Source organism: Schistocerca gregaria, chromosome 1, assembly GCF_023897955.1.
Source record: "Schistocerca gregaria isolate iqSchGreg1 chromosome 1, iqSchGreg1.2, whole genome shotgun sequence".
Taxonomy (NCBI): Eukaryota; Metazoa; Arthropoda; class Insecta; order Orthoptera; family Acrididae; genus Schistocerca; species Schistocerca gregaria.
In genome coordinates this window covers 445,811,593-445,835,358 of record NC_064920.1, presented here as the reverse complement: position 1 = coordinate 445,835,358, position 23,766 = coordinate 445,811,593, and the positions used below count along the sequence as shown (strand labels likewise).

The following is a 23,766-nucleotide window of genomic DNA, read 5'->3' as shown; positions in this document are numbered from 1 at the left end:
GGCTGTGTTTACATGGTATGAACTAGGTCATTTGGGAACCTATCTTTGACTGAAAATAGTTGAGTTCGGCTACTTGGAGACCATTTGCGGTCAATTCATGGACTTCAAATAGGCGATGCTGTGACATGTCACCAGACCACATTTGTTCGCGATTGGTTTGATGAACATTTTGGACAATCCTAGCGAATGGTTTGGCCACCCAGATTGCCCGGTATGAATCCCGTCGAATATTTATGTGGCATTATCGAGAGTTCAGTTTGTGTATATATTCCTACACCAGCAACACTTTTGCAATTACGGAAGGCCATAGAGACAGCATGGCTCAATAATTCTGCATCGAAATTCAACGACCTGTTGAGTCCACGCCGTATCGAGTTGTTGCACTACGCCAAGAAGAAAGACGTTCGACACAGTATTAGGAGATATTCCATGATTTTTGTCACTTCAATGTATAATTGCATGTAACTAGATGTTGCGTAAAACTTTAATTTAAATATTTTTGTGAAACAGTGACTGATAGCGTTTTTTGCATCATTAAATAAATAACTTGGGTATCTCGAAACACTGAACCGTGGGCTAAAACAGCTTCCGTAAGAGCCAGTTCCAACCTGGGGCTACATCAGAATGCCACATTTCAGGCCCTACGGGTACGTTCGACAAGGTATTGAAGTGATGTTTCATATATTTTTGACTTTGGTTATTTTTCCCTTTTTGTTGAGGAAGTTGAGTTTTATGGCGCTGTATGATAAATCTGTACTGTTTCCTTTATTTTTACCATAACATCCCTCTGTTTCACGTTATAGATCAACAAAGTGGCGAATTTCATCGCTGTAGTTAATTTAATTTTAACTGCTATTCTCTTTCATGCAAGTCTCTTGTTCTCACATTTCCTCCAGCTGCTAATATCTTTGTACACGTCGCTTCACTAAAATCTAAGGATTTCAACGGATTGAAGAATATAGGAGCCGTCATGGAACTTCTGAAACACCTTAGAACCAGTCTTAGGCAAGACTGAATTCATAATTAATGCCAGTGCTGACTCCTTGTGGATGTAGTCGTTGCTTCGGATTTTTTTTTCATCCATACTTACATGGAATGCTTCATTGATCACATTATTTCCTATTACGAGTTTCGTATCATTTACGCACAACTACCCTGGCACTTATAAATTGAGTTGTTTATCATTCTTCTGTTGGCAGATCAAGGAACCACGCAGTTTATTAATTTATCTAAACTAAAAAATGCGACAAACTGTTCAAGAATCAAGAAACACATTCACAGCAAATAAAATCTCTACTGATTGTCAGAGCATTAAATTCATTACCACACATTTTTAAAAGCTTATTTTTGTACCGACATCACGCCACATGTATTTATTGCATTAGATCCATTATTCCTACACATTCGCTTTTCTACTGTAGCTCTGCTAGCTACGTTTATGAAGAAATATCTGCTAGCACAGCTTAGTCTAACTAGACCAAAAATTCCGATTTTATTGAAAACAAAGGGTATTTCGAGCATATATTTCGAGATCTTGATAATGTTAATAATGACGGTGATAGTGATTCCAGTGACTGAAAATAACAGCGCCTTTTTAATTAAATCAATCTATCCTGAGAAACGGAATCCTACTGGGAATACTGCCATCACAGCAATATCAAAATCTAAATACTGTACTCCCAAAAAAAATTTATATTGGTTCCAATGCAAATGACTGACGAGTTCACGTGCACATATTCGCAACTGACAGACCATTCGCCCCAGTCCCGGCATGTTAGTATCTGGCTAAAAAGATCTATAACAGCTAACCCTACACACCTGTGACAGAAAGTGGAACTTAATTAGGAAATCAATATTAGTTTCGTTTTGTTATCATGCAACACGTTACTGCGAGTCCGGAACTTTACTGTGACATCAATATTCGCGGTTACGATTAAATAATAACGAAATGATCTAAATAATTCCTTGCAATAATTGCCTGACAGAAACGTATGAAAGAAACACAAATGGACTGCATCATCAGATCGTGAAATATATTTAAGTAAAAATTACATTCACTTTTGTCAGCTTCTGTGCTTCGTTACTTGAAACAATTTACGATATACTGTATCTGAATCAAGCTTTCCAAACATATGTTACTAAAAACAGCGCGATATTGACATATGCATTAAATGTGCTGCTCGAAAGTTCCATCTGCGCTTAATCCTTTTAGGTTGCATAGGTCAGGAAGAACCACATCAAAAAAGTAATTTCTTTATCTTGAAAGAATGTTTCATCTTGCTCAATGTGCTGTCGCATTTTTTTTACGGGGACTTTATTGACTCAGTACTTACATTTTTGTCACAAATACCGTCTTAGTTAACGTCAGTTTTTATTTGTAACAGCAAGAAATAATGTACTACCTATCTAATGTCTGTAGCCTGCATTGTCTGTGTGAGATATAAGAAAGGAAAATTAGAAGTTAATGTCCTGTCGACAGCAAAGTCATTACAGACAGAGCATAGGCTCTAAATGGCCAGCGATAGGACAGGAAATTGTAGCCTTTTCAAAGCAAACCAACCTTGCCTGAGGTAAATAACGAATCGAAGGAAACCTAAATTTACATAACCTGATAGGATTTGGAGGCCCCTCCCGCGAGCAACAGTGATGTTATCATATGGAACGGTTGACTGGGAGACACAGAAAAGTAAGTGCAAGCGCCTATTTGTAAAAGTTTGCCGTTATTTCTTGCCGTTCGTGAAGTGTGACAATTTTCTGTTGAGTGTAGGTGACTGTATTGAGTGAGCGTACAGCTCTGTCACGTTTATGTTGTATTATGAGAGAAGTCAGCGGGAGAAAAACGGGTGCCGGCACTTCGCGTACTTCTCTTGAATGTCAACAGGGAGCGCCGTTGGGCTCAACGTCTCCACCTGACGGACAGATCGTTGTCAACAATGTTTCATTTCCTGGGATACTTCAGAGAGTATTTGGAATGTAATAATCCAAGATATTGGTGGGATGATCGGGCGCTTAAAGCCACACTTGCCGGTAGTGCAAATTTCTTGCACTACCAGGCTTCCACCTATCTTACCTCCGAGTCGAGAGCCACCGCACAGACTGCGCCACCTCAGATGCGGTGCCAGGTTGACTCGGCACTATTCAACTAAGAGTGTGTGGAGACAGGACATATAATGAAGACCGTACCTCTTTGATATGTGGACACACATCCCTTCAACCAGAAAGCACACTTTTGGTATGTAGCACCATCCTAACAGCCGAACACAAGGAGATTTGTATTTGGAACGCTGTACCTTCAAATACGCTCCATGTTTTGCTCGTGTCATTTATTTCAGCCTCTGTAACAAGGCTGCCACTCGCAGTTCCAATCGGGACAGTTAGCGTATTAGAAGTGTCTGGGAACTGTTGGTTATAACGAGCCCACGAAGTACTGATATAAACTACTGCTTGCCACCAACTAACAAGTGTATCTGAATCTTGTAGTGGTACGAAACCTTTAACTTCTTGCACGGTTTCTGTACTAAACCCGTACCATGTTACATGACTAATGCATTGAGAAGCAATACAACCGTGTCTCCATTTCCTTACGCACACAGGAAATACGTCTTAGGTGCCCAGTTACAGCGAGCAGCAAAGAAGGCAGGCGGAGGCGGTGAGCAACGTACATCCAGCGGCGCTATCTGCCATCACCATTAAATATAGATCCCCTGTTTACGACAGGCGCTCCCTGAAATATTAAACACGAACCGGTCGACAGTGCAGATCGTAAAGTAGCTGCCTCGCAGAGAAAGCGACTTCACTACGGTGCCTCTTACAACAGCTGCGCGGAAAGCTCGTGTTTGGTTGCACGATACACTCTCGTAGTCAAGCGCGAAGACACTGCCGGCGGGATTTCGTACTTGCTAGGGCGAAAAGACTGAGGAGCACTGCTGGGTCAACGACTCAAATGCAGCATATGAAGATATGCAACGTATGCTCAGCAACAAATTTCTTCTTCTTCTTCTTCTTCTTCTTCTTCTTCGGTTAATGTATAAGGCAATATGGTTCAAATGGCTCTGAGCACTGTGGGACTTAACATCTGAGGTCATCAGTCCCCTAGAACTTAGAACTACTTAAACCTAACTAACCTAAGCACATCACACACATCCATGTCCGAGGCAAGATTCGAACCTACGACCGTAGCAGTCACACGGTTCCGGACTGAAGCGCCTAGAGCCGCACGGCCACCGCGACCGGCTGTATAAGGCAAATTGCCTGTTACCCTACTCCATCTCTTGTATGGTCTTACTACATTTCTTCTTCCAGTGCATTTGTAACTGAGAGCCTTTACCGGGAGTCTTTCACCAGGCGTATGCTCTACGTTTTCCTTCGATTTTCCAGTATTTTTTCGTTTAGGTTACATATCCCTAAATCTTTACTTATACCCTAATTTATCCTACGATCTTACCTTGTACATCAACTCTTCTTAGAAACCACATTTCTTGGGCCTGCATATTTTTTAGTGTCTTGTTGTCCCCATTCTTCACCTCTGTAAGGTTTGGCAGACCACCTGCTATGATTTTATAAAACTCCAGCTGGGATTCTTTCCTGGCTTTATTCTTCAATTTTTTTACCATCATTCCACATATGGAAGTACATTTATTTAATTTTTGGTCCATGTCATGGTTACTTATGTAACTGATCTGCATCCTTGACATTTAAAACGTTCAACTTGATCAAAAATTTTATTATTGTAGACTATTTTAGATTTTACTGGTTGTATGTCCTGGAATAACATTATCGTTGTATCTACAATGCTAATTTGTAATCAGAGGCTATCTGCTGCTAACTTATACACTCCCATCTGAAGGTCATCCTTATTCACTGCAATTAAAGTTAGGTCATATGCATATAAAATTATATTTAGTTTAATAGCTGGATAACCTCGTTCAGCCACTATAATCCACAAATGGGAGAACGCTCCTATCGGAGCACAAAAAAAAAAAAAAAAAAAGAAACGAATACGCTCGTGTTCAAAAGACTGACTGGAGAGGAGTGTAGAATATATCGTTAAAATCTGAGCAATTTTTTGCGATTTTTTATTCTTTCAATTTTGCCTCAACCGGATTTTAAGTTCACGTTTTGAGTGTACAAGTAGGGTAAATTTGAATGTATGCACTTCAGAAACGGATGAAGATATCAAGAAAATTTTCAAGGTTGGTCGACATCAGGATCTTAGGAATTTCAACCATTTGATGTGAATTGCTGTCTTGGAATCCCTGACTCTGTTTTGTTTCTTGATAACGGATAAATATTTTTGAAAACTGGAAGATGGCACTTGTGGATAAACACGAGATAGAGCATGCCGTTCAAATTGGAGCAATTTTCTGGTGTTAGTTATTAGGTATCCTGATGACGGCGAAAAAATGGTGAATAGCGCTTTTTTCCCTCAGGTACCTCCATAAGCCCCTTAAAGCACACCGTAGACCACATAAGGAAAAATGACCAACCGATTTGTTCCATTTGCCTAAGCTCTAGGAAGTGTGTAATATTCAAACTTTGTCTGTATTGTAGCATAGTTAGAGTAGGACCATCGCACACAGTCCCGCATGGACGACATAGTAGTAAGCATCCATGGCGTACAGAAACATTTGAAAGAGTTGAAACCTTGTAAGTCACCATGTCCGGATGGAATTCCAATCCGGTAATATAAGAACAGTCTACGGCTTTGGCCCTTTGCTTAGCTTGCAGTTATCTGGGTCTCTCCCCCACCGGAAAGTCCCAAGCGACTGGAAAATGCGCAGGTGACTCATGTATGTCAGAAGGGTAAAATAAAAACGGACCCGCGAAATTACAGACCAATATCCCTAACATCTGTTTGATGCAAAATCCTTGAACATATTCCCAGTTCTGATAAGACAAATTTTCTTGAGACCAAGAAACTTGTTTCCTCAAATCAGCAGGGTTTTAGAAAGTATCGTCTGTGCGAAACTCAGCTTGGTCTTAAGTGACATGATATACTGGGAACCATCGGTGAAGGGCAAAGGGCAGATTCCATATTTCTAGACTTCCGGAAAGCATTTCCTCGGTGCCCCGCTGCAGACTGTTAAAAAAGGTACGAACATATGGAACAGGTTCCCAGATAAGTGAGTGGCTCGAAGAGTTCTTAAACAACAGAACCGAGTATGTTGTCATCAACGGTGATGAACATTCATCAGAGACAAGGGTAACGTCAGGAGTGCCCCAGGGAAGTGTGATAGGACAGCTGTTCTTTTCTGTGTACATCATGACCTGGCACATAAGGTGGGCAGCAGTCTGCAGACCTTTGCCGATGATGCTGTGGTGTACGGGAAGATGTCGTCGTCGTAGACTTAGACAAAATTTCTTAGTTGGTGTGATGAATGGCAGTTACCTCTAAATGTAGAGAAATGCAAGTTAATGCATATGAGTAGGCAAAACAAACCTGTAATGCTCGAATACAGTATTAGTAGAGTGCTGTTTGATACAGATACGCCGTTTAAATATCTGGGCCTAACATTGCAAAGCGATATGAAATGGAACGAGCATATCAGAATTGTCGTAGGGAAAGCGAATGTTCTACTTCTGTTTCTTGGGAAAAGTTTGGGAAAGTATTGTACATCTGTACAGGAGACCACATAGAGGACGCTAATGCGACTTATTCTTGAGTACTGCTCAAGTTTTTGGGACCCTTGCCAGGTCGGAATGAAGGACGACTTCGAAGCAGTTCAGAGGCGGGCTCCTAGGTTTGTTACCGGTAGATAGAAACAACACGCATGGGTCACGATAACGCTTTGGGAACACAAATGGAGCCGGTCGCGGTGGTCTAGCGGTTCTAGGCGCCCAGTCCGGAACCGCGCGACCGCTACGGTCGCAGGTTCGCATCCTGCCTCGGGCATGGATGTGTGTGATGTCCTTAGGTTAGTTAGGTTTACGTAGTTCTGAGTTCTAGGGGACTGGTGACCACAGAAGTTAAGTCCCATAGTGCTCAGAGCCATTTGACCCATTTGAACACAAATGGAAAGCTGTGGAGGGACGGCGTTGTTCTTTTCGAGGAATGCTATACATAAAATTTAGAGAACCGGCATTTGAAGCTGACTGCGAAACGATTCTATAGCCGCCAGAATAAATTTTGCATAATGGTCACGAAGGTAAGATAAGAAAAATCACGCCTTGTGTGGAGGTATATAGATAGTCGTTTTCCCTCGCTCCATTTCCGAATGGAACAGGAAAGGAACTGAATAGTTCAAAAATGGTTCAAATGGCTCTGAGCACTATTCGACTTAACTACTGTGGTTATCAGTCCCCTAGAACTTAAAACGAATTAAATCTAACTAACCTAAGGACATCACACACATCCATGCCCGAGGCAGGATTCGAACCTGCGTGCGTAGCGGTTGCTCGGTTCCAGACTGTAGCGCCTAGAACCACACGGCCACTCCGGTCGGCAATTAACTAGTAATAGTACAGGATACCCACCGCCAAGTACCGTACGGTGGCTTTCGGAGTATGTTAGTAGATGTAGATGTTTGGTGGAAGTGCAGAACGGGCAGATGCAGTATAGTGGATTAGCTGATGACAATGATACCGCTTCTCGACGGCTAGCGCTATCGTATGGCCTACAACAGGTTCTTAAAGTTTCAACCTCGATTTCTCGTAAACCTACTTCCTACATTTAAGTGTGAACTACACCCGCTGATTCCCATGCAGCATTGCTAGACGATGTGTTTTCTTTAGTTCTTTTATTTTTTTGTGTATTCAGTTCTGCCATTTTAGGGCCTAAGTCTCATCTATTACAGCGGACCAGGAAATTGGATGTTGATTGTTGGATATCGGATGTTGAAAGGTCGTAGTACATCACACACTGTGGAAATATATTTTAAATAATCTGGTTCTTCAAATGTTCTTATTTATCCGTTTCAAATTTATACCTAGCGGCTAGTAAAAGTGGTATAGCAGGGGATAACAGTCTAATGAGAATGGTAATGGTGGCAGCTAGCGAAATATTTGCATGTCTTAATTGATATAGAATTGAAAATATTAAAAAATGCCTACGGCTTGAGGAACAAAGTTTCATTAGGCGTGCCACCTGCACAAGTTTGGGCGGACGGCGCCTAATGTAAACAAGGGGAGCACGCGGTTGCTGATGTTTACCCCGCCGTGCAGCAGCTGCCAACACGTGGCTGTGTAGACGCGCAGAGAACCTTATGCGTTAACCTGCTACTGACGAGCAGCGTACAGTTACAAGGATTTAATCTGTATCAAACACTTCTATTTGCTGCCATTTGTGGAATGTCGAATAAAAGTTCGTCGTAATCGCAACGTAGAAGCACAGACTCGCATTGCTATTCTTTTATACACAAATTCTTGTTAGGCTTGTCCTTAGCACCATATGTTTGGCGTGTTGTATTGCACAGTTGCTTAGTTCTCCGTCCTCCCTTCCGTATGGCACCAGGAAGACTGCTGTAATAAATAGCCTACCCTTCTAAGATGTTTTATAGGCGATTTCGGTGTCCTTTCGATGTTTCCACCATCTTCACATTCGTTACGCAGCTATTCTATAGTTTTTGAGAGTTAGTTTCAAACAACAAACTTCAGATGAAATGTTTATTTGTTGTCCTAGTTACTACTCCATAATTTGTGGTCCGCAGCTCGTGGTCGTGCGGTAGCGTTCTCGCTTCCCGCGCCCGGTTTCCCGGGTTCGATTCCCGGCGGGGTCAGGGGTTTTCTCTGCCTCGTGATGAGTGGGTGTTGTGTGATGTCCTTAGGTTAGTTAGGTTTAAGTAGTTCTGAGTTCTAGGGGACTGATGAACATAGCTGTTAAGTCCCAGAGTGCTCAGAGCCGTTTGAACCATAATTTGTGATACTGTGGTAAGGCTGTTGAAAATGCACGTGTTTGATGGTAGACTAGGCCTCTGCTGTTGTTAAAATATGGTCCGTGCACTATATAACGAAACAGAGTCCTGTACATCAATAGAATGAGCACCGACAACGCTTGGTATAATGCGCAGAACAGGGTACACCATTTCCAAGTATGAGTTCTTGTCAAGAAATGTATTGTTTTCCTTCTATGACTTGTTTGAGTTTCATAGTTTCAAGAATATGATTATCAGCACTTGTCTCGCAACTCGTCAACAAACCCAAAAGGATCGGTAAATTACTAACGGGTTGAGTTTCTGACCGTCTTACTCGATGACTTTACAAATTTCGGTATTGAGATCCACGCAGTCGGTCAATTAAGAACAACTGAATGCTCCACGTTACAAGTATCGAGTGGATTGTGACGGTGCCGGAGTAACGTACACCAGACTGTCCATGTACCCTTCATAAAATAACAAAAACGTGTGACCACTGTGGCCATGGAAAATGTGTGTGTCAAGCAGTTCATCGAGATTGGTTCTGTAACATCAGACGTTCACTTGCGTCAAAGCTAACTGTTGCTTTGAATGAAACGGTATATACAACTGTTGCAACGTTAATAGGAGGACGTTATTGCAGACATTCTCGCAGCGTCTGATATGCTAAGTTTGCAGCCACACTTAATTAACCATGTGCGCTCATCTGTACAAAACTTACAAGAGTTTTTCACTCACGTAAGCTCTAAAAATTTTTAAATAGTTTTGTAATTTACTACACCAATTACTATGTTTGCTGGGACTCTTGACAAAACGCAGAATGCGTCGGAACACTTGACAAAATACAGAATTCATAACAAACAGTTCTCAACTTCTCATTTCCAGAAAAGAGCTTCCTCATGATAAGTGATCTTATAACCATGTTTCAGCATCTTTGTGCAATTGTCATTGGGTACTTTTATTATGATCTTATTCTCTGGGAATCAAACTTTGTGTCTTTATGAAGTTTGCAAGTTTCAACAAAAGCATGTCCCGTATTTATGCGTGCGTTTTGATATCAGTGAGCATGTACTTGTACATGACAACAAGTGTCACTATGACAAGTTATAGAATAATGAAAAATGACCTTCCAGTACCTAAGAAACTAGAAAATAAAGACCGTAATAAAAATATCCATTGACGACTTATAAAGATGCTGAAACACGCTTAGCTGTAAAAAAATCTGGATAATAGAAAGAGGTGAATTCCTATTAATTACTCTGCTATAACGGCTGCTGTTAGAACTTTAAAACCAAATTATGGTGGTAATTTAAACATTCTACACAATATACTAAGCAGTGTACGTATCTTTATGACACAACATTTTGTATCTACACTCCTGGAAATTGAAATAAGAACACAGTGAATTCATTGTCCCAGGAAGGGGAAACTTTATTGACACATTCCTGGGGTCAGATACATCACATGATCACACTGACAGAACCACAGGCACATAGACACAGGCAACAGAGCATGCACAATGTCGGCACTAGTACAGTGCATATCCACCTTTCGCAGCAATGCAGGCTGCTATTCTCCCATGGAGACAATCATAGAGATGCTGGATGTAGTCCTGTGGAACGGCTTGCCATGCCATTTCCACCTGGCGCCTCAGTTGGACCAGCGTTCGTGCTGGACGTGCAGACCGCGTAAGACGACGCTTCATCCAGTCCCAAACATGCTCAATGGGGGACACATCCGGAGATCTTGCTGGCTAGGGTAGTTGACTTACACCTTCTAGAGCACGTTGGGTGGCACGGGATACATGTGGACGTGCATTGTCCTGTTGGAACAGCAAGTTCCCTTGCCGATCTAGGAATGGTAGAACGATGGGTTCGATGACGGTTTGGATGTACCGTGCACTATTCAGTGTCCCCTCGACGATCACCAGAGGTGTACGGCCAGTGTAGGAGATTGCTCCCCACACCATGATGCCGGGTGTTGGCCCTGTGTGCCTCGGTCGTATGCAGTCCTGATTGTGGCGCTCACCTGGACGGCGCCAAACTCGCATACGACCATCATTGGCACCAAGGCAGAAGCGACTCTCATCGCTGAAGACGACACGTCTCCATTCGTCCCTCCATTCATGGCTGTCGCGACACCACTGGAGGCGGGCTGCACGATGTTGGGGCGTGAGCGGAAGACGGCCTAACGGTGTGCGGGACCGTAGCCCAGCTTCATGGAGACGGTTGCGAATGGTGCTCGCCGATACCGCAGGAGCAACAGTGTCCCTAATTTGCTGGGAAGTGGCGGTGCGGTCCGCTACGGCAGTGCGTAGGATACTACGGTCTTGGCGTGCATCCGTGCGTCGCTGCGGTCCGGTCCCAGGTCGACGGGCACGTGCACCTTCCGCCGACCACTGGCGACAACATCGATGTACTGTGGAGACCTCACGCCCCACGTGTTGAGCAATTCGGCGGTACGTCCACACGGCCTCCCGTATGCCCACTATACGCCCTCGCTCAAAGTCCGTCAACTGCACATACGGTTCACGTCGACGCTGTCGCGACATGCTACCAGTGTTAAAGACTGCGATGGAGCTCCGTATGCCACGCCAAACTGGCTGACACTGACGGCGGCGGTGCACAAATGCTGCGCAGCTAGCGCCATTCGACGGCCAACACCGCGGTTCCTGGTGTGTCCGCTGTGCCGTGCGTGTGATCATTGCTTGTACAGCCCTCTCGCAGTGTCCGGAGCAAGTATGGTGGGTCTGACACACCGGTGTCAATGTGTTCTTTTTTCCATTTCCAGGAGTGTAGTTAGTTCAAATAATCATACATGTGAAGCAGCAAAAGAGAATGGGTTGGAGCAGTAAATTATGACAGTCATTACCCAAATTTTTCAGAATAATGGATACACTAGCATGAATATTATTCACTCCGAATTAGACAACCTGAAGACTATTTTACAGATGCTATGCATGCCGGAATAGATGCATACAAGTAGTAATTTTTTTCCAGAATAAATCTACAAATTCATCATGAGCAGACTATAGTTCAGTGATGATGAGAGAGAAAATCTTCCTATACACTCCCATTATGCTCGAATAGAGTGCTGGGCTCTTATAACTACATCTGTGCATAAAGGCATTGCCAATTTTGTAGACTGTATCGTGTAATGGAACAACAAGTGTGTGATATGGTGGATAATTCTTGGACACGAAACAGGGCACAATTTAGGTCCAATGCTGTCTTTATAATTAAATTCAGGAATTCAGAAATATCTCATTTTGCTTTAAAATGACCATATCTCGCCATTGTTCTCGTTGGAAGTCAAAGAGGTCCACCAGTTTGCATCACGAATGACTGGCCAACTGCACTGTCGAATAAGCTCTGCACCGCCTTAGTGCTGACTTCCCTCCGGTAACATACGACAGTGGCACTACGGGAATGATCCGAGGGATCTCACTGGGACAATATTCTCTGGTAAATTTGTGTTCTGATTATTCCGAAAGCAGGCTGTGTACTTTCTTCCAACGATGCATTCTATATCAAATGACAGTATATATTAAAATATTTATGAATCAGATGTTTATCATCACTTAATCAAAACGCTTCTGAAAAGTGTTTGAAACGTAGCAAGCTGTAGTTATTAACAAACTAGCAACATTTTTTATTTGATATAAACCTTACTAGCTTGTATAAATAATGTTTCCTTCTTATAAGCGACAACTCCTAAGTTTCGAAGCCTTGCATTGTCAATATTTGTTAAACTGGTCTCCACCGTTTTGAACTACTTCAGGACGCCGAAATGTTATATGTTAAAGCATTTGCGACAGGAAGCTGCATGTTTTTCCAGGATGACAGAGGTAGGAGATTTAAGCTGGATCACCGATTGAAAATCCACCTGTTAACCGGGACTCCACAGAAACAAGTATCTCAAGCTCCATTCAAAAATTTTGTAAAGTATTTTCAGGTGAGTATCCGAATAATACCAACAACCTGTCTGCAGTTATTTATTGTGTTATCCTTGTATATCTTTTTGTCAATATGCGAATATTTTGTTTTCTGTTGCCTATGCTTGCATTTCATAGTAAACTTGCTAGCATACAAGTGCTGTCCCATCGGAGGGTGTGGTATCAGTGAAGCTAGAGGCAGAACCTAAGTTACACTGTAAACAATGTATGTCGAGCTGAACCTTAGAGCGTTAGGACCTGTATTCTCATGATAGGAGAACTGGAGTTAACACAACAGTCATACGACATATGTGAAAACAACCACATTCCATAATTCTTTAAATGTAAGGTTGCATATAAAGAAACTGGTTGGACTGAATGATTACGTTAACGAGTGCTACGTCTGACGTAGGTGAGCTACTTTCTGGGTCTCTAATTCAACTGTTTTTGATGTAACTACGGGACATAATCCAGCCAGAGAGACCTTAGAAAAACGCGTGGTAGCAACAACGTACAATATTATGACATTAATTTGGGGCGAATAATATGAATTTGACATAATTCTGTTTACACTAAGGGGTATAATTAAACTATAAAACTTTAAATGTCATTGTAGTAATTGTACCGGTACAGTCAACCTTACTCATGAATCGTGCTGTACTGAGATCTCTTGGTAATGGATTCGTTAATTAAGTGAACTTAATTTTTTAATATTTGAGTATATAAATCCAATACTCAAAGTCTGAGATTTTTCAGAGGAACATTGGAATCAAATTTCTGACTTTCATGAACCTCGTCAGGTTTTAACATGCATAAGTCGTAATGTCTTTCTCTTTTTTCCCTCAACTTTTAATGGGTCCACTTTCATGTTAGCACTGTTGATTGTAACAGTCGATACAACATACCTTCAACATCGGCCATGGTAGTTCCGAGACTAGCGTAGGAAGACCAAAAAGTCAGTGTTGGCTTGACGGTTTCCCACTGGTTTTGAAGGCTGCCTGCTTGGCCACTACACGCTGCAATAGAAAAAAATGCATGAGATGGCTATTGTTGTAGTGAACGATCTTAAAATTTAGAGTTACTCATTCACTTCACTGATATCATCATGGAACTCAAACGGATGAAAATGAAATTACTGTCAAATGAATAATTAGCTTTTGAATCAATTCCTGGATTCAACGTGGAAGTATCAAATCACCGAAGACGAAGTCATATTACTATTCCTTAATCTTTCACATTAGACTGATCGATCACAAACAAAAATAAAAAGGAAGTAGCAAAATAACACAATGGTTCTACCTAGAAACGATTAAAATCTCCATTTCTATACAAAGTCTGTCTTTTACTGTTTGAATACGATATTAGATTTACGCTGGTTGCTATGGCGACTCGTCAACAGCGACCGTCGCATGGGTGCGATTACAACATTCGCAATGTTCGTGACGTCGTTTTCCAGCGATGAAACTTGAATGAAGTTTGTCCTCTCGACGATTAGCGTCGCTGCTGTCTCGGCTATTTGAGCAACAATCGCAACTGCGTTAGAAAAGAAACTGATAATCTTTGTAAGTACTCCCGTTCAGGGTTATACTGTATCCGTAAAGAAGAGCTATATTACTGCTCAGACCGATTTTACTCGCTGGCGCTGACTATTCATCTTCAGGTTTTTCGAAGTTTTCAATAAACTTGTGTTACTTCAGTTAATATTTCAGTTAGTGATGTTAACGATCCGATTATATTCGTGAGGATATGATACAGAAGTAACTGTAGAGCTATGAAGATCTTGATTATTTTATTACTCTCTTTGATTCAAGTGGTTTTTCTCTGCATGTTGATAGCATCGTGCAGGTTCCACTAAGGTCATAACAATCACGCACGAAGCAGCTGCAACCAGATGGAAACTGATAAGTTTAAATAAAATGTTAAAAAAATTATAATCCCTTTACTGCTCTTGATATAAACTTTATTAAGTTTAATATCTTCTTCGCGTAGAATTCAGAATTTCATTATAGTTCTGCGTGTGTGAAGATGATACACGGTTAATATTGAGGAAGTTTACAGAGAGGTTAATAGGAAAATACTGTTCTTCAGATTTCGAGAACACGTAGTTCGTGAGGTATCAAGTAATACATTATTCGCCATGTGCATATCGCATAATGACTGCGATGACAGAGCAGGAGGAATTCTGGCACATACATTTGGTATATGGTGTTTGCTGTGCAACTTTCGATCAGGGAGTGCGAAAGGAAGCTGCCACTGATTGAGGTACGTTTTAAGTAGCATGTCAGATACTTTACGGCCAATGATGAGACTAATAGGGCTATCGCTTTAACGACGGAACTGTTATGTAGGCCTAAACAGGAGCGCGGTACTCTGCGGACAGTTGTAAATTATAGCGAGTAAACGTGCTTTCTTGGCAGTTAGCTAGCCATGGAGAATGGTCATTCTCTCATCGATGTAGTCCCACCGAAGATCATTCTGTTGCATATTGTGAATAGGGAGTAAAAAGTTTTGAACGAAGTATGGAGTAAATACCATTGATAATTTTAGTAATGAAGTAAAATGCAGTTATAGTGAAGAACGATGGCACGAGAAGAGAACGCAACACTAAACTTTAACAGAACAAGAACTGAAAGTAAAAAAACTAAATCTCACAGTTAAAGCTGGCATCTCAAAACAAACAAATAAAATAAGTGTAACAAACAAATAAAATAAGTGTATTCAGCTCGTAGCCAAGAATACTCTTTTTGGTAGACAAGTTAATCAGTCGCTCATCCACGTAGCCTGTCGTTAGAACGTTCTGTAATACTGCTGTCTAAGTAGGAAGTCTTAGATATAAACCTGTTTTTCATGGACAGTTGAAGGAAAATAACCGATAGAACAACGACACGGAGATTACAACAGATTTAGGAATTTCTCAATTTTATGACGAGCGCAAAGACTGACAAACAATGAATAACACAGTACCATTGAATAACAGACCAAGAAACGACGTCATGAACCTTTATAAATCAAAACTGTCTGCCGCAGTGATATACGAACAAGAAATTTTGCTTTGGCCATATTGTGTTCTAGCAACAGGGCCAAACAGATGCAAATCTCTATTGGAGCGAAATATTTCTCTTACTCTGCTAGGCTCCACAGATGTTCTTCTATGCTCAAATTATGATACTACCCAAAAATTACAAGTGTAGAGGACAATCTGAAATTTAAAATTTTAGAGCTGATGGCTGTTCCTCAAACCGTGGGAACGGTCTATTTGCTTCTGTTCTGAAATTGCTCCATAAATATTTTCCTACATATGATAATTTTTGTTGTTTTCACACTATTTGGACACTATCAAAGAGTCGCAGTAGAGTAACTACTACTGCATCGTAATCAGTTCATGATGCTGAAACGAACGTTCTGAAGAGTCGGGGCACACAGAGAGCAGAGTACTTTTTATCATCGTCTGTTTATTAATCTACCGAAGTAGTGGCTTTCTTTAATAAAATAAGATACTTTGTAACATGTGATAATTCTTGAAAAAAGAACAAAACTTTTATGTAATACCAGATAAACAGTATAATTACGTCCTCATAACATAATTCGTATGGAAGTGGGCAAGAAACAGTGCAGCTACACTAGCTCTCTCAGCAATGCACTCATGAGGATGAGATGTGAGGCCAATGCCATGGAAAAGCATCTTGAAACGTTCGCGGATAAATCTCATGCAACTACCGCCATCAATCGTCGTGAACACTGCTTGTCATCAACCAGTGACGCAGTGGAGGAAACAGGTATCTTCCTACGTACGGTTCTAGGCGTTACAATCTGGAACCACGCGACCGCTACAGTCGCAGGTTCGAATCCTGCGTCGGGTATGGATGTGTGTGATGTACTTAGGTTAGTTAGGTTTAAGTAGTCTCTAAGTTCTAGGGGAGTGATGACCTCAGATGTTAAGTCCCATAGTGCTCAGAGCCATTTGAACCTATGTACGGATTGACCTCGCTCGTAAGTCAACACCTGGCTTCATTAACTTAGTTCCAGCGCCACTGTACAATGTGTACTCGGTCACTGAGGTGAAACTTTAGTATGGCCGTTGACTACCAGTTACAGCATATTTCCCGGTTACCTTAGCGAAAAATGTCACCCTAAGCTCTGTCTAGCGTTAAGTCACTTTACTTCTGTTTTCAACTGACAATGAATGCCTTTGAAGGAAGCACATCGTACCCTTTCGAAGTTCTCCAGTGCATTTATAACTCACTAGATTAAAACATACAATTTGAATCTAGAGTTCAGAAATCCTGTCTTTGCCTCTTAACTATACTAGCACATCGGAGCCTTAATTAGAAAATATAGCTCCGTCTCCGACGACTTGTCTACTGGTAAAAGCGGTGCCCTTGTGTCAGGGCTTTTGGATGAGTTCCGCTACGACACAAAGTAAGTTTTAATCTGACACGGCGGATGTTCATTTCAGCACTCAGTCTCCTTGCGAGTGAGAGATTTCATTTTAGTTGGAGAAGATGATTTCCTTCAAAGAGAAGATGAAGAGGTTTGTCTCTTTCTTTTGAGAGTTCTTTCCCAGCGAAAAGAGAAGAGTTCACGTATTCCACACTAGCGCTAACTGGTTTGAGATATCTACTGTGTAACACATAACCGGTAGCGTCACTATAGTGTTACTTTCACGGGTATCACTATTACATAATGAAACTAATCACTGCAGCCACTATGTCCCGTTGCGGTACATTTTTCATAAGAAACGGGTCATATGAAAGGTCACTTATACTGTGCACAGTTCGAGAGTACTACTGTCTTTCTAAACCTCCGAGAAATGACTCGTTTTAACACAGCACAACGAGATTTTTAGGATTACTGAGTGAAATGAGTGCAGTATGTTTAGTTAATTTATTTCTCTGAAACACGTAAAAAAAACTAGGTACTGTAACTTTGGAACTGAATTTCACTACTTTACTAAAAATAGACTACTTTTACCAGTATATGAAGCCTATTACTAATGTGTTACTGAAAAACCCTTAAAGGAATTAATAGCGTGTGCGCAGTGAAATCTTTCTATAGACCTCTTCTGCAACTCGTAGGCTTGAGATACTACAAAAGGGAAGTAATTTCAAAAGATATGACAAAATTATCAGTATGAGAACAGAATGAACTGACAACAAAAATAGCAAAACTCGTAGACAGAGAAAGTCAATATAGAAAATGCTTCAAAAGAGCTGCCCACAATGAATACAATACTCTTAAAAATATAAATACGTTGAGGACGCAAAATGCACTAACAGTGAAATCAGATAAGGGTATAACTGCGGTTGTTATGAAACATGAAAATTATGTAGAAAAAGTGCTGACTTCTTGAAAAATAACAATGTCATAACTATATAGGACAACCCAACTAACAGATTAAAAAAAATTGTCAAGTTATCTTCTCACCTCAAGGTAAGAAACAAACAAGTCAATCAGCTTTCTGAGCCTAACAGTAAGTAATATAGACAACGCCATACTTTTGAGGTGTGCAGGAAACTACGACGAGAGATGTCATTATTAACAAACACAACTGTAACCCAAATTCACATAAACTTATTTTCTTCAAATCAATGATCAATAGAATTACGAACGTACCACACGGCACTGACGCATAAAGCAGAACAAATAGAAAATTCGATGAAAATTCTGCACTACGTATCTAAAGGAACCGTAATGAATATTTTGGAAGAACTCTAATTTCCGGACAGGATTGTTAATGAACATACAGAAGTAAAGGACATGCACTATTTAGAAAACTTTATTAACTTCGTGAAAAAGAGAGGGTAATTTTCAGCGCCTCACAATACAAATAAATAAATAATAAAAAAACAGTAGAGCCCCACAAAATTATGTATCTACTCAGTACATGAAAGCATAGAGTAATACGATCTTTGTACGTAGCTGTTACCACTGAGACTTCGCGAACATGAATTTTAAATTCACTGTAAACGTGTACGTGTCAATAGAGTGGACTGTGCTGTCAAACGAACGTAAGTGCGAAAGAAGTGCACACAGTACATAATGTTCGTACAAGCTTCAACATCATGGAAGCTGATAAATCTCAACAGATGTCCAAGGCACTGTAATGTGTGACTAAAACATAAATACGTGCCAAAATAGACGTAAGCCATCTAACTTTTATTTTTATAATTTTATACGAAAAAACTATGTATCATATATTCCATGACTGCTTGAGAACGCCAAACTGCCGAAATGAGAACCGTCGTATGTAAATAACGAACTAATAAAATCAATGTGCATCAGAAAACGGGAAAATAATTGATATGCCCAAAGGAACGTAATTACGACTTACGGAGTGGCGGAGGGGATATGCGGAATATTGTACTCGTGTCGTACAGGTCAGTCACTAACAGTCTTGGCTAAAGTACTATGCTGTGATATGTCAAGGGTAATGGGCTCCAATGAACATGAATGTCCTTAACACATATGGTCAATGGTTGAAGGTACACAATAAAATACGTGGCCACATCTCACGAAAGAAGTAATCTGAACACCGCATCAGATTGATAAATTTTTTGACAACTGCAAGTGCATAAAACATCAGCTATGAGACAAAGAACAAACAGCATGGAAAAGGAGAAAGATGGAATTTTCGTTTGGGCCCTGGTACGACTTACAGCCAATCAACTGGCAGATAAGTTGCATTAAAAAAACAAGGCATGCGGCTACTATTTAACCACAAAGCCCACGTCGTTAATTTTGCCAGCTTATACATTTAATTTCTCACATGCCTACAGAAAAGGTTTTGTTGAAGCAAATTAAAAAAAAAAGGACGCATAAGCAGATCCTCAACATTCGACAAATAACTGAGGAGTCGCGAGAGTTCTTTGCTCCTTCTTTAATCTGCTTCCTTGACTACAGGAAAGTCTTTTGACTGTGTTCTCTGGGAAAAGTTGTCGCAGGTGCTGACAGAGTTTTGTGTCGCATCACACTTAATAGCACTGATCAGAAGACTATACAACAAACACCTCGCAGCTGTGTAGACAAGTGCTTCCATCTCTGATTCCTTCAGTGTACCAGAAGGTGACAGGCAGCGATGGGTCCTATCCCCCCCCTGCGAACTGTATAGCATCTATACAGAACATTTCGTTAAGAATGCCTTTGATTAGCATCTCAGTTGGTGGTAGAACTATTAGCAAACTATTAGCAACCTCTGATTTGCTGACATCACCAAGCTTTTACCCTGCAGCGAAGATGAACTTGTTAATCTGCTATCAATAGTAAGTGACATTAGCGTATCTAATGGATTAGACAGCACTCCCAATGAGTTCAGACTCATGATAATTGATCGAGGAGCACAGGTCCAACTCACAGGCCGATTAAAGGAACTGGAAGTCTGTTCTTTCACCTATCTTAGATTAACTGATGAGGTAGCATGACGGATAACGCTAGACCGAATGGCTACGAAGCAGTTCACCAAGATGTGGACGAACAGAGCTATAATGAACTGCACAAAAGTCTGGCTTGTCCAGACAATCACGTTTTCCGTCTTCATTTATGGTTACGCGTTACGAACTCGCAAGGCCAGAGACTAGCAGCACGTTGACGCATTTGAACTTTGGTACTGGTTTGCGGAATGTAAACCAGTGGAGTCTGCATCCTTCACGATAATGCACGTCCGCATGCAGCGGGAGTGACACAGGACTCGCTTCAGTGGTCCGCCATACACTCTGGGCGTAGCTCCAACTGATTATCACTTATTCCCCAAATTGAAAAACTTTTTTAGTGGACAACTCTTCGGGAGTGATCAGGAACTTAATCCAGATGACACTATGATTATTCCAGGATGATTGTAGGCACATACACACAATAATTAAAATAACTAACATTGTTGGAGTTGTAAAACTTTTCCTAGCAATGAAAAGTAAGATAAAAGTCCACTGCTGACTAAGTTTAGCTAAACAAATGTTCAAATGGCTCTGAGCACTATGGAACTTAACATCTGGGGCCATCAGTCCCCTAGAACTTAGAACTACTTAAACCTAACTAACCTAAGGACATTACACACATCCATGCCCGAGGCAGGATTCGAACCTGCGACCGTAGCTTTCGCGCGGTGACAGACTTAAGCGCCTAGAACCGCTCGGCCACTCTGGCCGGCATAGCTAAACAGACTCATACAGGTGCCACAGCTCTTGGTATTGCGCTTTTTTTTTTAAATTACTCTTCCGCAGCAGTGGATGAACTGTCATAGATTTGCATGGGTGAGTAAACTTAAATTTACATGATTATTAATTATATTATTTTCGTTAGTACCATCTTAAACGGTTATTCTTGCATACAGTTGTAAAAATGTTATCTAAAAAAACTTCACATACAGTATTTAGGTTCTTATTTATAAACATGCTTCCAGAATTAGAATTATATGACATCTCTGCTACTTATTTGAGGGGAAAATGATTCACTAAATCAACTATATGAAATGCTGTACAGCACTGATGATCTACCAAATGATGGCGTAGATGTGGCCCTAATTCCTCCTCTGAATGCCAAAGGTGACATTACTGATTAAGATTCAGGTGATGAGGATAATCCTGGTATAGATAACTGACCAGAAAGTCCGCTAAAAGCAAACATTTTGATTAAAAACTCTCATATTCGGGCTTTGACTGAACATTCAACAATAGAAACAAATTATTTTCAGAGAGAACAAGAACCTGGAACTTCTTCTGTGCGCAGTAAGAACAAAAATGTTATTGAGAATAATAATCAGTGATCTCAGTCTTCTGGAACCGTGCTGCTGCTACGGTCGCAGGTTAGTTAGGTTTAAGTAGTTCTAAATCTAGGGGACTGATGACCTCAGATGTTAAGTCCCATAGTGCTTAGAGCCATTTGAATCATTTGATCTCAGTCAGCTAGCTACTTCTTCCTTCCTCAAAAAATATGAAAGTGATTATGTTTCACAACGTAATTACAGGAGAGAAGAATGTTATAATAGGACAAAAAACATCAATATTGAGTCAACTGTAAAAAGGAAATTTAATCTTGTGATAAGATCTTGGGGCCAAACTGCTGAGGTCATCGGTACCTAAGCTTACACACTACTTAATCTAACTGAAACTAACATATGCCAAGAACTACATACACACACCCATGCCCAAGGGAGGACACGAATGTCCGACGGAGGGAGCCTGAATAAACCGTAGAATGGCCTCTAATGGATACTATATCTAAAAAATGGATACGAATCTTTTATGTTCCGGCGTAAAAGTCAAGCGCCGGCATGACATTCAGGAACAGTAGACGATACCTGTCTACGACGATACCTAGAGAGCCTGTATAGGGGCTCTCTAACGATACCCAGACAGCAGCGACCTCTAGTCGAAGACTACATAAGTGCCATGCTGCCTGGCTGCGGCCCAATTGAAGACTAGCCGTTCTACGAGCACTGTAGCATTGACTTAGAACTGTATTGTTTCGCTTGTATTAGGACTTGTGTATACTGAAAAGATTTTCTTATTTTGCATGTCCCTAATTGCTTGCGACACACCACTGTAAATTCTCGAAGTTAAGTTGTTGTTGTTGTTGTTGTTGTTGTTGTTGTTGTCGTCTTCAGTCCTGAGACTGGTTTGATGCAGCTCTCCATGCTACTCTATCCTGTGCAAGCATCTTCATCTCCCAGTACCTACTGCAACCTACATCCTTCTGAGTCTGCTTAGTGTATTCATCTCTACGATTTTTACCTTCCACGCTGCCCTCCAATGCTAAATTTGTGATCCCTTGATGCCTCAAAACATGTCCTACCAACCGATCTCTTCTTCTAGTCAAATTGTGCCACAAACTTCTCTTCTCCCCAATCCTATTCAATACCTCCTCATTAGTTACGTGATCTATCCACCTTATCTTCAGTATTCTTCTATAGCACCGCATTTCGAAACCTTCTATTCTCTTCTTGTCCAAACTAGTTATCGTCCATGTTTCACTTCCATACATGGCTACACTCCATACAAATACTTTCAGAAACGACTTCCTGATACATAAATCAATATTCGATGTTAACAAATTTCTCTTCTTCAGAAACGCTTTCCTTGCCATTGCCAGTCCACATTTTATATCCTCTCTACTTCGACCATCATCAGTTATTTTACTTCCTAAACAGCAAAACTCCTTTACTACTTTAAGTGTCTCATTTCCTAATCTAATTCTCTCAGCGTCACCCGATTTAATTTGACTACATTCCATTATTCTCGTTTTGCTTTTGATGATGTTCATCTTATATCCTCCTTTCAAGACGCTGTCCATTCCGTGCAACTGCTCTTGCAGGTCCTTTGCTGTCTCTGACAGAATTACAATATCATCGGCGAACCTCAAAGTTTTTACTTCTTCTCCATGAATTTTAATACCTACTCCGAATTTTTCTTTTGTTTCCTTTACTGCTTGCTCAATATACAGATTGAATAACATCGGGGAGAGGCTACAACCCTGTCTCACTCCATTCCCAACCACTGCTTCCCTTTCATGCCCCTCGACTCTTATGACTGCCATCTGGTTTCTGTACAAATTGTAAATAGCCTTTCGCTCCCTGTATTTTACCCCTGCCACCTTTAGAATTTGAAAGACAGTATTCCAGTCAACATTTTCAAAAGCTTTCTCTAAGTCTACAAAAGCTAGAAACATAGGTTTGCCTTTTCTTAATCTTTCTTCTAAGATAAGTCGTAAGGTCAGTATTGCCTCACGTGTTCCAACATTTCTACGGAATCCAAACTGATCATCCCCGAGGTCCGCATCTACCAGTTTTTCCATTCGTCTGTAAAGAATTCGCGTTAGTATTTTGCAGCTGTGACTTATTAAACTGATAGTTCGGTAATTTTCACATCTGTCAGCACCTGCTTTCTTTGGGATTGGAATTGTTATATTCTTCTTGAAGTCTGAGGATATTTCGCCTGTCTCATACATCTTGCTCACCAGCTGGTAGAGTTTTGTCACGACTGGCTCTCCCAAGGC

The 23,766-nt window shown here is 41.0% G+C and overlaps 1 protein-coding gene across 3 annotated transcripts in view; it reads right to left on the bottom strand.

The window, feature by feature from the left end:
• The window catches only part of LOC126351910 (uncharacterized), a 1,029,617-nt gene that overhangs the window by 315,165 nt on the left and 690,686 nt on the right, over positions 1-23,766 (bottom strand). For all 3 annotated transcript variants that reach the window (XM_050002645.1, XM_050002643.1, XM_050002646.1), the window contains exon 3: positions 13,689-13,799. The gene's annotated coding sequence lies outside the window, so the exon portion shown is untranslated. The remainder of the gene's footprint in view (positions 1-13,688; positions 13,800-23,766) is intronic.